The 15,485-nt window shown below is 61.1% G+C and overlaps 2 non-coding genes across 2 annotated transcripts; both read left to right on the top strand.

Moving 5' to 3' along the window:
- The first annotated feature begins 5,004 nt into the window (after positions 1 to 5,004).
- Positions 5,005 to 5,123, top strand: LOC131866834 (5S ribosomal RNA). The gene has a single exon (XR_009365433.1). It is a non-coding gene; the product is annotated as a 5S ribosomal RNA (ribosomal RNA).
- Positions 5,124 to 12,935: 7,812 nt separating this feature from the next.
- Positions 12,936 to 13,054, top strand: LOC131866836 (5S ribosomal RNA). The gene has a single exon (XR_009365435.1). It is a non-coding gene; the product is annotated as a 5S ribosomal RNA (ribosomal RNA).
- The last annotated feature ends 2,431 nt before the right edge of the window (positions 13,055 to 15,485 follow it).

The following is a 15,485-nucleotide window of genomic DNA, read 5'->3' as shown; positions in this document are numbered from 1 at the left end:
GCCTCCAACGACCGAACCAGCGCCTTGGTGCGCACCTTGCAACGCACAGTGCCAACATTCGCCTTCCTGCACGTGGCAGGTCATCGGACCCAAATTCCGACCTCGCGAGTATGCCTACATATCGAATCGGTCATCGGACCCAACTTCCGACTTCATCCATACCGTAGGGTCTTTGAGGTTGGCGCGGTGCGCTCAACCCGGGGAGTCGACCCAACGAAGCATACACCTCCCCTATATAAGCTATTTGTCCGATTCCCACACCTGTGTAGCTTGCACCTCCGATCAGGACATCGACCCCAACTTCCGAACTCGACTAAAAAGACCGCACCAGCGCCTTGGTGTGCACCTTGCAACGCACAGTGTCAACATTCGCCTTCCTGCACATGGCAGGTCATCGGACCCAAATTCCGACCTCATGAGCATACCTACTAATCGAATCGGTCATCGGACCCAACTTCCGACTTCATCCATACCGTAGGGTCTTTGAGGTTGGCGCGGTGCGCTCAACCTGGGGAGTCGACCCATCGAAGCATACACCTCCCCTATATAAGCTATTTGTCCGATTCCGACACCTGTGTAGTTTGCACCTCCGCTCAGGACATCGACCCCAACTTCCGAACTCGCCTGCAACGACCGAACCAGCGCCTTGGTGCGCACCAAAAGTGCGCACTTTTGGAGGGCACTTTTCTGCGCTCCAAAGGTGCGCACTTTTGGAGGGCACTTTTTGGAGGGCACTTTTCTGCGCTCCAAAGGTGCGCACTTTTGGAGGGCACTTTTTGGAGGGCACTTTTCTGCGCTCCAAAGGTGCGCACTTTTGGAGGGCACTTTTTGGAGGGCACTTTTCTGCGCTCCAAAGGTGCGCACTTTTGGAGGGCACTTTTTGGAGGGCACTTTTCTGCGCTCCAAAGGTGCGCACTTTTGGAGGGCACTTTTTGGAGGGCACTTTTCTGCGCTCCAAAGGTGCGCACTTTTGGAGGGCACTTTTTGGAGGGCACTTTTCTGCGCTCCAAAGGTGCGCACTTTTGGAGGGCACTTTTTGGAGGGCACTTTTCTGCGCTCCAAAGGTGCGCACTTTTGGAGGGCACTTTTTGGAGGGCACTTTTCTGCGCTCCAAAGGTGCGCACTTTTGGAGGGCACTTTTTGGAGGGCACTTTTCTGCGCTCCAAAGGTGCGCACTTTTGGAGGGCACTTTTTGGAGGGCACTTTTCTGCGCTCCAAAGGTGCGCACTTTTGGAGGGCACTTTTGTGCACTCCAAAGGTGCGCACTTTTGGAGGGCACTTTTCCTGTGCTCCAAAGGTGCACACCTAGGTGAGCACCTTCGACCACACCTTGTAGCACACCAAACTCTGACTTTCGACTTCATCCGCAATGCAGGGTCTTTGAGGTTGGCGCAATGCGCACAACCAGGGGAGTCGACCCATCAAACCCAACACCTCCCCTATATAAGCTATTTGTCTGATTCTCATACATGCGTAGCCTGCAGGAGCAATTAGGACATCGACCCCAACTTTCGGCTTCTAAACGAAAACAAGGTCTTTGAGGTTGGTGTAATGCGAACAACTAGGGGAGTCAACCCATCAAACCCAACACCTCCCCTATATAAGCTATTTGTCTGATTCTCATACATGTGTAGTCTACAGGAGCAATTAGGACATCGACCCCAACTTTTGACTTCTTAACGAAAACAAGGTCTTTGAGGTTGACGTAATGCGCACAACCAGGGGAGTCGACCCATCAAACCCAACACCTCCCCTATATAAGCTATTTGTCCGATTCTCATACATGTGTAGCCTGCAGGAGCCATTAGGACATTGACCCCAACTTTTGACTTCTTAACGAAAACAAGGTCTTTGAGGTTGGCGTAATGCGCACAACCAAGGGAGTTGACCCATCAAACCCAACACCTCCCCTATATAAGCTATTTGTCTGATTCTCATACATGTGTAGCCTGCAACAACGATTAGGACATCCACCCCAACTTCTGAATTCGTCTGCGTTGACCGCACCAAAGGTGCACGCCTTGGTGCTCACCAAAATCCGACTTCCGACTTCTTCTGCTATGCGGGGTCTTTGAGGTTGGCGCAGTGCGCACAACCAGGGGAGTCAACCCACCGAATGCAACACCTCCCCTATATAAGCTATTTGTCTGATTCTCATACATGCGTAGACTGCAGCAATGATTAGGACATCCACCCCAACTTTTGACTTCTTAAACAAGACAGGGTCTTTGAAGTTGGTGCAGTGCACACAACCAGGGGAGTCGACCCATCAAACGCAACACCTCCCCTATATAAAGCTATTTGTCCGATTCTCATACGTGTAGTCTGCAGCAGCGATTAGGACATCGACCCCAACTTCCGAATTCGTTTGCATTGACCGCACCAAAGGTGCACGCCTTGGTGTGCACCCTGGAGTGCACTTTGGTGCTCACCTCGGTGCACACTTTGGTGTGCACCTCGGTGTGCACCAAAGGTGCGCACCTTGGAGCGCACCAAAGGTGTACACTTTGGAGCGCACCACATAGGGTCTTTGAGAGGTTGGCGCAGTGCGCACACCAAGGTGGGTGTTGAGGTGCGTGCCGAGGTGGGTGGGTGCTAGGGTGCGCTCCATGGTGGGTGCCAGGGTGGGTGCGTGCTAGGGTGGATTCCAAAGAGGGTCATAGGGTGGGTGCCAAGGTGGGTTGGTGATATAGTGGGTTCAAAGGTGGGTACTAGGGTGGGTTCCAAGGTGGGTCACAAGTTGGGTGCCAGGATGCGTGGGTGTTAGGTTGGGTGCCAAGGTGGGCTCCTGCGTGGGTGGGTGCTAGGGTGGGTTTCAAGGTGGACGCGAGGGCGGGTGCCAAGGTGGGTAACAAGTTGGGTGTTAGGATGGGTGAGTGCTAGAGTGGGTGCCAAGGTGGGTGGGTGCTAAGGTGGATGCCAAGGTGGTTCACAGGGTGGGTGGGTTCTAGGGTGAGTTCCAAGGTGGGTCACAGGTTCAGTGCTAGGGTGGGTGTCAAGGCGGGTGTCGAGGTGCCTGGGTGCTAGGGTGTGGATGCCAATGTGGGTCATAGGGTGGGTACTAGGGTGGGCTGCAATGTGGGTGCCAAGGTGGGTAACATGCTCGGTGGGTTCTAAATTGGGTGCCAGGGTGGGTGTGCACCCACCTTGCCCGAGGTGGGTGCCAAGGTGCCAGTGTGGGTGGGTGCTAAGGTGGATGCCAAGGTGGGTGAGAAGGTGGGTGATAGGTTGAGTGGTAGGATGGGTGGGTGCCAAGATGGGTCACAGGGTGGGTGCAAGGGTGGGTAGGTGCTAGGGTTGGTGTCAGGGTGGGTGGGTGCTAGGTTGGGTTCCAAGGTGGGTGCGAGGGTGAGTGTCAAGGTGGGTCACAGGTTAGGTGCTAGGATGGGTGAGTGCTAGGGTGCAAAGGTGCCAGGGTGGGTGCTAGGATGGGTCGATGCTAGGGTGAGTGGCAAGGTGGGTCCACAAGTGTCAAGGTGGGTGCCGAGGTGGGTGCCAAGTCGGCGACTGCTATGGTGGATGCCAAGGTGGGTCACGGGGTGGGTGCCAAGTTGCTAGGTTGGGTTCCAAGGTGGGTGCCAACGTGGGTGCTAGGGTGCGTGGGTTAAAGGGTGTGTCACAACGTGGGTGCCAGGATGGGTGCGCACCCACACTGGCCAAGACGGGTGCGGGTGCAAGGTTGGGTTCCAAGCCCGGTCACAGGCTGGGTGCTAGGATGGGTGGGTGCCAAGGTGGGCACCAGGGTGGGTGCACCCACCCTGGCCAAGGTGGGTCACGGGGTGGGTCCTAGGGTGGGTAACGGGGTGGGTACTAAGGTGCGTGCCAAGGTGGGTCATAGGGTGGGTGCCAAGGTGGGCACCAGGGTGGGTGTGCACCAACCCTAGCCAGGGTAGGTCACGGGGTGGTTGTCGGGGTGGGCGTCAAGGAGCCAAGGTGGGTGGCAAGTAGCCAAGTTGCGTGCCAAGGTGGGTGTCGGGGTGGGTGCCAAGGATCCAAGGTGGGTGCCAAGGAACCAAGGTGGGTGTCTGGGTGGGTGCCGAGGTGGGAGCCAGGGTGGGTCCCAAGGTGAGTGCAAAGGTGGGTGCCAGGGTCAAGGTGAGTGCCAATGTGGGTTCCAAGGTGCCAGGGTCAGGGTGAGTGCCAATGTGGGTTCAAAGGTGCTAAGTTGGGTGCGAGGTTGGGTGCGAGGGTGGGTGGGTGCCAAGGTGTGCTAGGTGGAAGCCCGGGTGGGTCGGCATCCCATGGGTGTCGAGTTGGGTGCCTGATGGGTGCTTCTTGTCAAGTTTTAGTCGTCGGGACTCATTTCGAGCCTTAGAGGTCGTTTCTTGTCCGGTTGCCCTGTCTTCGACCTGGGAACCCAATTTTGGTCCTCGGGTCCCATTTTTTTTTGTCTCGCATCCCACTTTTGGCCTGTGGCCTTTTCGGGGTCGATTCTCGTTTTGGGCATCAGAGCATGTTTCTTCTCCTAAAACCCAATATTTGTTTATTAAGTCTCGGAACACATTTTTGTTCTCGTGGACCCATCATGGGTCTTGGAACGCATTTGTGGTCCTTGGGTCCCATTTTGCATCCCGAAACTTGTGTTTTGGTGCTTGATCCCTATTTTGGGTGCCCACCTTGCACCAAGTGCGCACCCGGGGCAAACCGAGCGCCTTGGTGCACCGGGGCAAGATCGAGCGTGCACCCGAGGCGCCCCGAACATGCACCAAGGTGCACTCGGCCCACATGTGAGCGCAGGTCGTTGCGCCCGAGGTGGTGTGTGGGCACCGCGTTGCAGACGGGACACTGCACGCACACGACGCCCCCTCCAGGTGCACGCACGTAGGCCGGGCCGGGTGCACACCCGACGCCCTAGCAAGGTGCGCGCACCCGGGCAGGGCTCACACTTGGCGAACGGGGCGCACTTCGCGAGGGAGGGTGTGCACCTCGACGGGGGTGGGTGGCCGGGGTGGATTCGCACGTGGGTCGCGGTTTGCTAAGTACACACTGCGACAAGCTCATAACGGGTGCGATCATACCAGCATTAGTGCACCGGATCCCATCAGAACTCCGCAGTTAAGCGCGCTTGGGCCGGAGTAGTACTGGGATGGGTGACCTCCCGGGAAGTCCCGGTGTTGCACCCTTTTTTAGTTTTTCGCCGGGCGTCGCAATGCTATTTGAATAAACCTTTTGCCCGTTTGCGTTCTCGTCGGGGCCGGGCCGGGCCGGGGTGCGCTGCCCGCACTACCGCGCGCGCGGGGGCGACACCGAGCGCGCACCCGAGGCACCCCGAGCACACAGGCCACGGTGCAACCCGGGCGTTGTGCGCGCACCCCGGTGCGCCCGAGGTGCTGCGCGCGCACCCAGGTGAAATCGGTGTGCACCTCGGCCAGTGCGCGCTCGGTCGAGTCGCGCACGTTGGCCAAGGTGCACGGTGATGTTTCTTACTCTAAGGTTCCGCACCAGACGCCCGGGACAGGTGAGCGAAGCTGGGCGGGGCCGGGTGCGCGGCCGGGGCAGGTGCACGCAGCTGGAGAGAGCTTTGGAGCACACTTCGGAGCGCACCAATGATGCGCTCCATTCAAAAGTTTCCTGAAAAGGCAAAAAAAGTTGAGATTATAGAATTTCCCACTTGAGAGATTGTAAAAAAAAAAAATTTAAAATGAAGGAAACGCGGGTGCCAAGGTGTGCGCAGCCCAGCCAAGGTGTGCGCACCAAGGCGCCCACCCTGGCGAAGGTGCACGCAAGGTGCGCACCCGAGGCAAACCGGACAATTAACCCAACTTTCGACTTCGCGCGCACCTTGGAGCGCACTTCGGAGCGCTCCTTGGTGCGCACCAATCTTGGGCACCTCGGAGTGCACCATGGCGCCCACCAAGGTGCGCACCCGGGGCAAACCGAGCTCCGACTTCGTGCGCACCTTGGAGCGCACGAAAGGTGCGCACCATGGCGCCCACCAAGGTGCGCAGCCCAGCCAAGGCGTGCGCATCAAGGTGCGCACCCTGGCGAAGGTGCGCACCCGGGGCAAACCGAGCTCCGACTTCGTGCGCACCTTGGAGCGCACAAAAGGTGCGCAACCCAGCCAAGGTGTGCGCACCCCGGTCAAACCGAGCTCCGAATCGTGCGCACCAGAGGTGCACGCCATCGTGCGCACCTTGGAGCACACTTCGGAGCCCTCCTTGGTGCGCGCCGATGTTGCGCACCTCGGAGCGCACCCGGGGAAAACAATGCAATTAACCCGACTTTCGACTTCGTGGGCACCTCGGAGCGCTCTCGGGTTCGCACCTCGGAGCACACCGAGGTGCGCACCTTTGATGCGCTGCCTTCACCAATTTCCAGAAAAGGCAAGAAAACATTGAGAAGGTGTGCGCACCGAGGTGCCCACCCTGGCGAAGGTGCACGCGAGGTGCGCACCCGGGGCAAACCGGGCTCCGACTTCGTGCACGCCGCACCTTGGAGCACACTTCGGAGCGCTCCTTGGTGCGCACCAGGGCGCGCAACCCAGCCGAGGTGCCCACCCCGGCGAAGGTGCACGCGAGGTGCGCACCCGGGGCAAACCGGGCTCCGACTTCGTGCACGCGAGGTGCGCACCCGGGGCAAACCGGGCTCCGACTTCGTGCACGCCGCACCTTGGAGCACACTTCGGAGCGCTCCTTGGTGCGCACCATGGTGCCCACCAGGGCGCGCAACCCCGCCGAAGGTGCACGCGAGGTGCGCACCCGGGGCAAACCGGGCTCCGACTTCGTGCACGCCGCACCTTGGAGCACACTTCGGAGCGCTCCTTGGTGCGCACCATGGTGCCCACCAGGGCGCGCAACCCCGCCGAAGGTGCACGCGAGGTGCGCACCCGGGGCAAACCGGGCTCCGACTTCGTGCACGCCATGGTGCGCACCGCGGCGAAGGTGCGCACCCGGGGCAAACCGGGCTCCGACTTCGTGCACGCCGCACCTTGGAGCACACTTCGGAGCGCTCCTTGGTGCGCACCAGGGCGCGCAACCCAGCCGAGGTGCCCACCCCGGCGAAGGTGCACGCGAGGTGCGTACCCGGGGCAAACCGGGCTCCGACTTCGTGCACGCCGCACCTTGGAGCACACTTCGGAGCGCTCCTTGGTGCGCACCATGGTGCCCACCAGGCCGCGCAACCCAGCCAAGGTGTGCGCACCAAGGTGCACGCGAGGTGCGCACCCGGGGCAAACCGGGGTCCGACTTCGTGCACGCCGCACCTTGGAGCACACATCGGGGCGCTCCCGGGTTCGCACCGGCGTTGCGCACCGTGGTGGGCACCTCGGAGCACACCAAGGTGGGCAGCGAGGTGCGCACCTTTGATGCGATGCCTTCACTAATTTCCATAAAAGGCAAAAAAAAAACGAGATTTTAAAATTTCCGTTTTGAAAGATAGTGAGAAAAAGGGAATGCTGGTGCCATCTTGAGCCCGCCCTGGTGCGCAGCCCAGCCAAGGTGTGCGCACCAAGGTGCCCACCCTGGCGAAGGTGCGCGCCCGGGCAATTAATCCAACTTCCAACTTCGCGCGCGCCAGGGTGGGAGCGCACCCAACAACCGGGCCTGGGAAGAGCCAATGCGAGAAACCCCACCAAACGCTCTGACAAAAAAAGAGGGGGCGCTCCAGTAACCCCGCTTCGGAGCGCACCCTGGGCAAACCCAGCCAAGGTGCCCACCCCGGCCAAGGTGCAGGCGAGGTGCGCACCCGGGGCAAACCGGGCTCCGACAACGTGCACGCCGCACCTTGGAGCACACTTCGTAGCGCTCCCGGGTGCGCACCTCAGAGCACACCAAGGTGGGCAGCGAGGTGCGCACCTTTGATGCGCTGCCTTCACTAATTTCCAGAAAAGGCAAAAAAAAAAGGAGATTTTAAAATTTCCGTTTTGAAAGATAGTGAAAAAAACGGAACGCGCGTGCCATCTTGAGCCCGCCCTGGTGCGCAGCCCAGGTAAGGTGCCCACCCTGGCAAAGGTGCGCACCCGGGCAATTAACCCTACTTCCGACTTCGTGCGCGCCAGGGTGGCAACCGGGCCTCGGAAGAGCCAATGCGAGAAACCCCACCAAACGCTCCGACAAAAAAAGAGGCGGCGCTCCAATAACCCCGCTTCGGAGCGCAGCCGGGGCAAACCCAGCCAAGGTGCCCACCCCGACGAAGGTGCACGCGAGGTGCGCACCCGGGGCAAACCGGGCTCCGACAACGTGCACGCAGCACCTTGGAGCACACTTCGAAGCACTCCCGGGTGCCCACCGGCGTTGCGCACCGTGGTGGGCAGCGAGGTGCGCACCTTTGATGCGCTGCCTTCACTAATTTCCAGAAAAAGGCAAAAAAAAATGAGATTTTAAAATTTCCGTTTTGAAAGATAGTGAAAAAAAAGGAACGCGGGTGCCATCTTGAGCCCGCCCTGGTGCGCAGCCCAGGCAAGGCATGCGCACCAAGGTGCCCACCCGAGGTGCACACCCGGGGCAAACCGGGCTCCGACTTCGTGCAGGCCGCACCTTGGAGCACACTTCGGAGCGCTCCTTGGTGCGCACCATGGTGCCCACCAGGGCGCGCAACCCAGCCAAGGTCTGCACACCAAGGTGCCCACCCCGGCGAAGGTGCACGCGAGGTGCGCACCCGGGGCAAACCGGGCTCCGACTTCGTGCACGCCATGGTGCCCACCGCGGCGAAGGTGCACGCGAGGTGCGCACCCGGGGCAAACCGGGCTCCGACTTCGTGCACGCCGCACCTTGGAGCACACTTCGGAGCGCTCCTTGGTGCGCACCATGGTGCCCACCAGGGCGCGCAACCCAGCCAAGGTGTGCGCACCAAGGTGCACGCGAGGTGCGCACCCGGGGCAAACCGGGGTCCGACTTCGTGCACGCCGCACCTTGGAGCACACATCGGAGCGCTCCCAGGTTCGCACCAGCGTTGCACACCTTTGATGCGCTGCCTTCACTAATTTGAAGAAAAGGCAAAAAAAAACGAGATTTTAAAATTTCCGTTCTGAAAGATAGTGAAAAAAACGGAACGCGGGTGCCATCTTGAGCCCTTCCTGGTGCGCAGCCCAGGCAAGTTGTGCGCACCAAGGTGCCCACCCTGGCGGAGGTGCGCGCCCGGGGCAATCCGGGCTCCGACTTCGTGCACTGCATGGTGCCCACCAAGGCGCGCAACCCAGCCAAGGTGCCCACCGCAGCGAAGGTGCACGCGAGGTGCGCACCCGAGGTGCACACCCGGGGCAAACCGGGCTCCGACTTCGTGCACGCCGCACCTTGGAGCACACTTCAGAGCGCTCCTTGGTGCGCACCAGGGCGCGCAACCCAGCCGAGGTGCCCACCCCGGCGAAGGTGCACGCGAGGTGCGCACCCGGGGCAAACCGGGCTCCGACTTCGTGCACGCCATGGTGCCCACCGCGGCGAAGGTGCGCACCCGGGGCAAACCGGGCTCCGACTTCGTGCACGCCGCACCTTGGAGCACACTTCGGAGCGCTCCTTGGTGCGCACCATGGTGCCCACCAGGCCGCGCAACCCAGCCAAGGTGTGCGCACCAAGGTGCACGCGAGGTGCGCACCCGGGGCAAACCGGGGTCCGACTTCGTGCACGCCGCACCTTGGAGCACACATCGGGGCGCTCCCGGGTTCGCACCGCGGCGTTGCGCACCGTGGTGGGGCACCTCGGAGCACACCAAGGTGGGGCAGCGAGGTGCGCACCTTTGATGCGATGCCTTCACTAATTTCCATAAAAGGCAAAAAAAAAAACGAGATTTTAAAATTTCCGTTTTGAAAGATAGTGAGAAAAAGGGAATGCTAGGTGCCATCTTGAGCCCGCCCTGGTGCGCAGCCCAGCCAAGGTTTGCGCACCAAGGTGCCCACCCTGGCGAAGGTGCGCGCCCGGGGCAATTAACCCAACTTCCAACTTCTGCGCGCGCCAGGGTGGGAGCGCACCCAACAACCGGGGCCTGGGAAGAGCCAATGCGAGAAACCCCACCAAAACTCTCTGACAAAAAAAGAGGGGGCGCTCCAGTAACCCCGCTTCGGAGCGCACCCTGGGCAAACCCAGCCAAGGTGCCCACCCCGGCCAAGGTGCAGGCGAGGTGCGCACCCGGGGCAAACCGGGCTCCGACAACGTGCACGCCGCACCTTGGAGCACACTTCGTAGCGCTCCCGGGTGCGCACCTCAGAGCACACCAAGGTGGGCAGCGAGGTGCGCACCTTTGATGCGCTTGCCTTCACTAATTTCCAGAAAAGGCAAAAAAAAAAGGAGATTTTAAAATTTCCGTTTTGAAAGATAGTGAAAAAAACGGAACGCGCGTGCCATCTTGAGCCCGGCCCTGGTGCGCAGCCCAGGTAAGGTGCCACCCTGGCAAAGGTGCGCACCCGGGCAATTAACCCTACTTCCGACTTCGTGTGCGCGCCAGGGTGGCAACCGGGCCTCGGAAGAGCCAATGCGAGAAACCCCACCAAACGCTCCGACAAAAAAAGAGGCGGCGCTCCAATAACCCCGCTTCGGAGCGCAGCCGGGGCAAACCAAGCCAAGGTGCCCACCCCGACGAAGGTGCACGCGAGGTGCGCACCCGGGGCAAACCGGGCTCCGACAACGTGCACGCAGCACCTTGGAGCACACTTCGAAGCACTCCCGGGTGCCCACCGGCGTTGCGCACCGTGGTGGGCAGCGAGGTGCGCACCTTTGATGCGCTGCCTTCACTAATTTCCAAGAAAAGGCAAAAAAAAATGAGATTTTAAAATTTCCGTTTTGAAAGATAGTGAAAAAAAAGGAACGCGGGTGCCATCTTGAGCCCGCCCTGGTGCGCAGCCCAGGCAAGGCATGCGCACCAAGGTGCCCACCCGAGGTGCACACCCGGGGCAAACCGGGCTCCGACTTCGTGCAGGCCGCACCTTGGAGCACACTTCGGAGCGCTCCTTGGTGCGCACCATGGTGCCCACCAGGGCGCACCCGAGGCAACCGGGCTCCGACTTCGTGCACGCCGCACCTTGGAGCACACATCGGAGCGCTCCCAGGTTCGCACCAGCGTTGCGCACCTTTGATGCGCTGCCTTCACTAATTTCCAGAAAAGGCAAAAAAAAAACGATATTTTAAAATTTCCGTTCTGAAAGATAGTGAAAAAAACGGAACGCGGGTGCCATCTTGAGCCCTTCCTGATGCGCAGCCCAGGCAAGTTGTGCGCACCAAGGTGCCCACCCTGGCGGAGGTGCGCGCCCGGGGCAAACCGGGCTCCGACTTCGTGCACTGCATGGTGCCCACCAAGGCGCGCAACCCAGCCAAGGTGCCCACCGCAGCGAAGGTGCACGCGAGGTGCGCACCCGAGGTGCACACCCGGGGCAAACCGGGGCTCCGACTTCGTGCACGCCGCACCTTGGAGCACACTTCAGAGCGCTCCTTGGTACGCACCAGGGCGCGCAACCCAGCCAAGGTGCTCACCCCGGCGAAGGTGCACGCGAGGTGCGCACCCGGGGCAAACCGGGCTCGGACTTCGTGCACGCCGCACCTTGGAGCACACATCGGAGCGCTCCCGGGTTCGCACCAGCATTGCGCACCTTTGATGCGCTGCCTTCACTAATTTCCAGAAAAGGCAAAAAAAAGAAAAAAATGAGATTTTAAAATTTCCGTTTTGAAAGATAGTGAAAAAAACGGAACGCGGGGTGCCATCTTGAGCCCGCCCTGGTGTGCAGCCCAGGCAAGTTGTGCGCACCAAGGCACCCACCCTGGCCAAGGTGGGTCACGGGGTGGGTCCTAGGGTGGGTAACGGGGGTGGGTACTAAGGTGCGTGCCAAGGTGGGTCATAGGGTGGGTGCCAAGGTGGGCACCAGGGTGGGTTGTGCACCAACCCTAGCCAGGGTAGGTCACGGGGTGGTTGTCGGGGGTGGGCGTCAAGGAGCCAAGGTGGGTGGCAAGTAGCCAAGTTGCGTGCCAAGGTGGGTGTCGGGGTGGGTGCCAAGGATCCAAGGTGGGTGCCAAGGAACCAAGGTGGGTGTCTGGGTGGGTGCCGAGGTGGGAGCCAGGGTGGGGTCCCAAGGTGAGTGCAAAGGTGGGTGCCAGGTCAAGGTGAGTGCCAATGTGGGTTCCAAGGTGCCAGGGTCAGGGGTGAGTGCCAATGTGGGTTCAAAGGTGCTAAGTTGGGTGCGAGGTTGGGTGCGAGGGTGGGTGGGTGCCAAGGTGTGCTAGGTGGAAGCCCGGGTGGGTCGGCATCCCATGGGTGTCGAGTTGGGTGCCTGATGGGTGCTTCTTGTCAAGTTTTAGTCGTCGGGACTCATTTCGAGCCTTAGAGGTCGTTTCTTGTCCGGTTGCCCTGTCTTCGACCTGGGAACCCCAATTTGGTCCTCGGGTCCCATTTTTTTTTGTCTCGCATCCCACTTTTGGCCTGTGGCCTTTTCGGGGTCGATTCTCGTTTTGGGCATCAGAGCATGTTTCTTCTCCTAAAACCCAATATTTGTTTATTAAGTCTCGGAACACATTTTTGTTCTCGTGGACCCATCATGGGTCTTGGAACGCATTTGTGGTCCTTGGGTCCCATTTTGCATCCCGAAACTTGTGTTTTGGTGCTTGATCCCTATTTTTGGGGTGCCCACCTTGCACCAAGTGCGCACCCGGGGCAAACCGAGCGCCTTGGTGCACCGGGGGCAAGATCGAGCGTGCACCCGAGGCGCCCGAACATGCACCAAGGTGCACTCGGCCCACATGTGAGCGCAGGTCGTTGCGCCCGAGGTGGTGTGGTGTGGGCACCGCGTTGCAGACGGGACACTGCACGCACACGACGCCCCCTACAGGTGCACGCACGTAGGCCGGGCCGGGTGCACACCCGACGCCCTAGCAAGGTGCGCGCACCCGGGCAGGGCTCACACTTGGCGAACGGGGCGCACTTCGCGAGGGAGGGTGTGCACCTCGACGGGGGTGGGTGGCCGGGGTGGATTCGCACGTGGGTCGCGGTTTGCTAAGTACACACTGCGACAAGCTCATAACGGGTGCGATCATACCAGCGTTAGTGCACCGGATCCCATCAGAACTCCGCAGTTAAGCGCGCTTGGGCCGAAGTAGTACTGGGATGGGTGACCTCCGGGAAGTCCCGGTGTTTGCACCCTTTTTTAGTTTTTCGCCGGGCATCGCAATGCTATTTGAATAAACCTTTTGCCCGTTTGCGTTCTCGTCGGGGCCGGGCCGGGCCGGGGGTGCGCTGCCCGCACTACCGCGCGCGCGGGGGGGGCGACACCGAGCGCGCACCCGAGGCGCCCCGAGCACACAGGCCACGGTGCAACCCGGGCGTTGTTTGGCGCGCACCCCGGTTGCGCCCGAGGTGCTGCGCGCGCACCCAGGTGAAATCGGTTGTGCACCTCGGCCAGTGCGCGCTCGGTCGAGTCGCGCACGTTGGCCAAGGTGCACGGTGATGTTTCTTACTCTAAGGGTTCCGCACCAGACGCCCCGGGACAGGTGAGCGAAGCTGGGCGGGGCCGGGTGCGCGGCCGGGGCAGGTGCACGCAGCTGGAGAGAGCTTTGGAGCACACTTCGGAGCGCACCAATGATGCGCTCCATTCAAAAGTTTCCTGAAAAGGCAAAAAAAGTTGAGATTATAGAATTTTCCCACTTGAGAGATTGTAAAAAAAAAAAATTTAAAATGAAGGAAACGCGGGTGCCAAGGTGTGCGCAGCCCAGCCAAGGTGTGCGCACCAAGGCGCCCACCCTGGCGAAGGTGCACGCAAGGTGCGCACCCGAGGCAAACCGGACAATTAACCCAACTTTCGACTTCGCGCGCACCTTGGAGCGCACTTCGGAGCGCTCCTTGGTGCGCACCAATCTTGGGCACCTCGGAGTGCACCATGGCGCCCACCAAGGTGCGCACCCGGGGCAAACCGAGCTCCGACTTCGTGCGCACCTTGGAGCGCACGAAAGGTGCGCACCATGGCGCCCACCAAGGTGCGCAGCCCAGCCAAGGCGTGCGCATCAAGGTGCGCACCCTGGCGAAGGTGCGCACCCGGGGGCAAACCGAGCTCCGACTTCGTGCGCACCTTGGAGCGCACAAAAGGTGCGCAACCCAGCCAAGGTGTGCGCACCCCGGTCAAACCGAGCTCCGAATCGTGCGCACCAGAGGTGCACGCCATCGTGCGCACCTTGGAGCACACTTCGGAGCCCTCCTTGGTGCGCGCCGATGTTGCGCACCTCGGAGCGCACCCGGGGGAAAACAATGCAATTAACCCGACTTTCGACTTCGTGGGCACCTCGGAGCGCTCTCGGGTTCGCACCTCGGAGCACACCGAGGTGCGCACCTTTGATGCGCTGCCTTCACCAATTTCCAGAAAAGGCAAGGGCGAAGGTGCACGCGAGGTGCGCACCCGGGGCAAACCGGGCTCCGACTTCGTGCACGCCGCACCTTGGAGCACACTTCGGAGCGCTCCTTGGTGCGCACCAGGGCGCGCAACCCAGCCGAGGTGCCCACCCCGGCGAAGGTGCACGCGAGGTGCGCACCCGGGGCAAACCGGGCTCCGACTTCGTGCACGCCATGGTGCCCACCGCGGCGAAGGTGCACGCGAGGTGCGCACCCGGGGCAAACCGGGCTCCGACTTCGTGCACGCCGCACCTTGGAGCACACTTCGGAGCGCTCCTTGGTGCGCACCATGGTGCCCACCAGGGCGCGCAACCCCGCCGAAGGTGCACGCGAGGTGCGCACCCGGGGCAAACCGGGCTCCGACTTCGTGCACGCCGCACCTTGGAGCACACTTCGGAGCGCTCCTTGGTGCGCACCATGGTGCCCACCAGGGCGCGCAACCCCGCCGAAGGTGCACGCGAGGTGCGCACCCGGGGCAAACCGGGCTCCGACTTCGTGCACGCCGCACCTTGGAGCACACTTCGGAGCGCTCCTTGGTGCGCACCAGGGCGCGCAACCCAGCCGAGGTGCCCACCCCGGCGAAGGTGCGTACCCGGGGCAAACCGGGCTCCGACTTCGTGCACGCCGCACCTTGGAGCACACTTCGGAGCGCTCCTTGGTGCGCACCATGGTGCCCACCAGGCCGCGCAACCCAGCCAAGGTGTGCGCACCAAGGTGCACGCGAGGTGCGCACCCGGGGCAAACCGGGGTCCGACTTCGTGCACGCCGCACCTTGGAGCACACATCGGGGCGCTCCCGGGTTCGCACCGGCGTTGCGCACCGTGGTGGGCACCTCGGAGCACACCAAGGTGGGCAGCGAGGTGCGCACCTTTGATGCGATGCCTTCACTAATTTCCATAAAAGGCAAAAAAAAAACGAGATTTTAAAATTTCCGTTTTGAAAGATAGTGAGAAAAAGGGAATGCTGGTGCCATCTTGAGCCCGCCCTGGTGCGCAGCCCAGCCAAGGTGTGCGCACCAAGGTGCCCACCCTGGCGAAGGTGCGCGCCCGGGCAATTAACCCAACTTCCAACTTCGCGCGCGCCAGGGTGGGAGCGCACCCAACAACCGGGCCTGGGAAGAGCCAATGCGAGAAACCCCACCAAACGCTCTGACAAAAAAAGAGGGGGCGCTCCAGTAACCCCGCTTCGGAGCG

The sequence above is a fragment of the Cryptomeria japonica genome, unplaced genomic scaffold (assembly GCF_030272615.1).
Source record: "Cryptomeria japonica unplaced genomic scaffold, Sugi_1.0 HiC_scaffold_155, whole genome shotgun sequence".
Taxonomy (NCBI): Eukaryota; Viridiplantae; Streptophyta; class Pinopsida; order Cupressales; family Cupressaceae; genus Cryptomeria; species Cryptomeria japonica.
The sequence above is the reverse complement of the archived record's forward strand: the minus strand, read 5'-3'. Positions and strand labels throughout refer to the sequence as shown.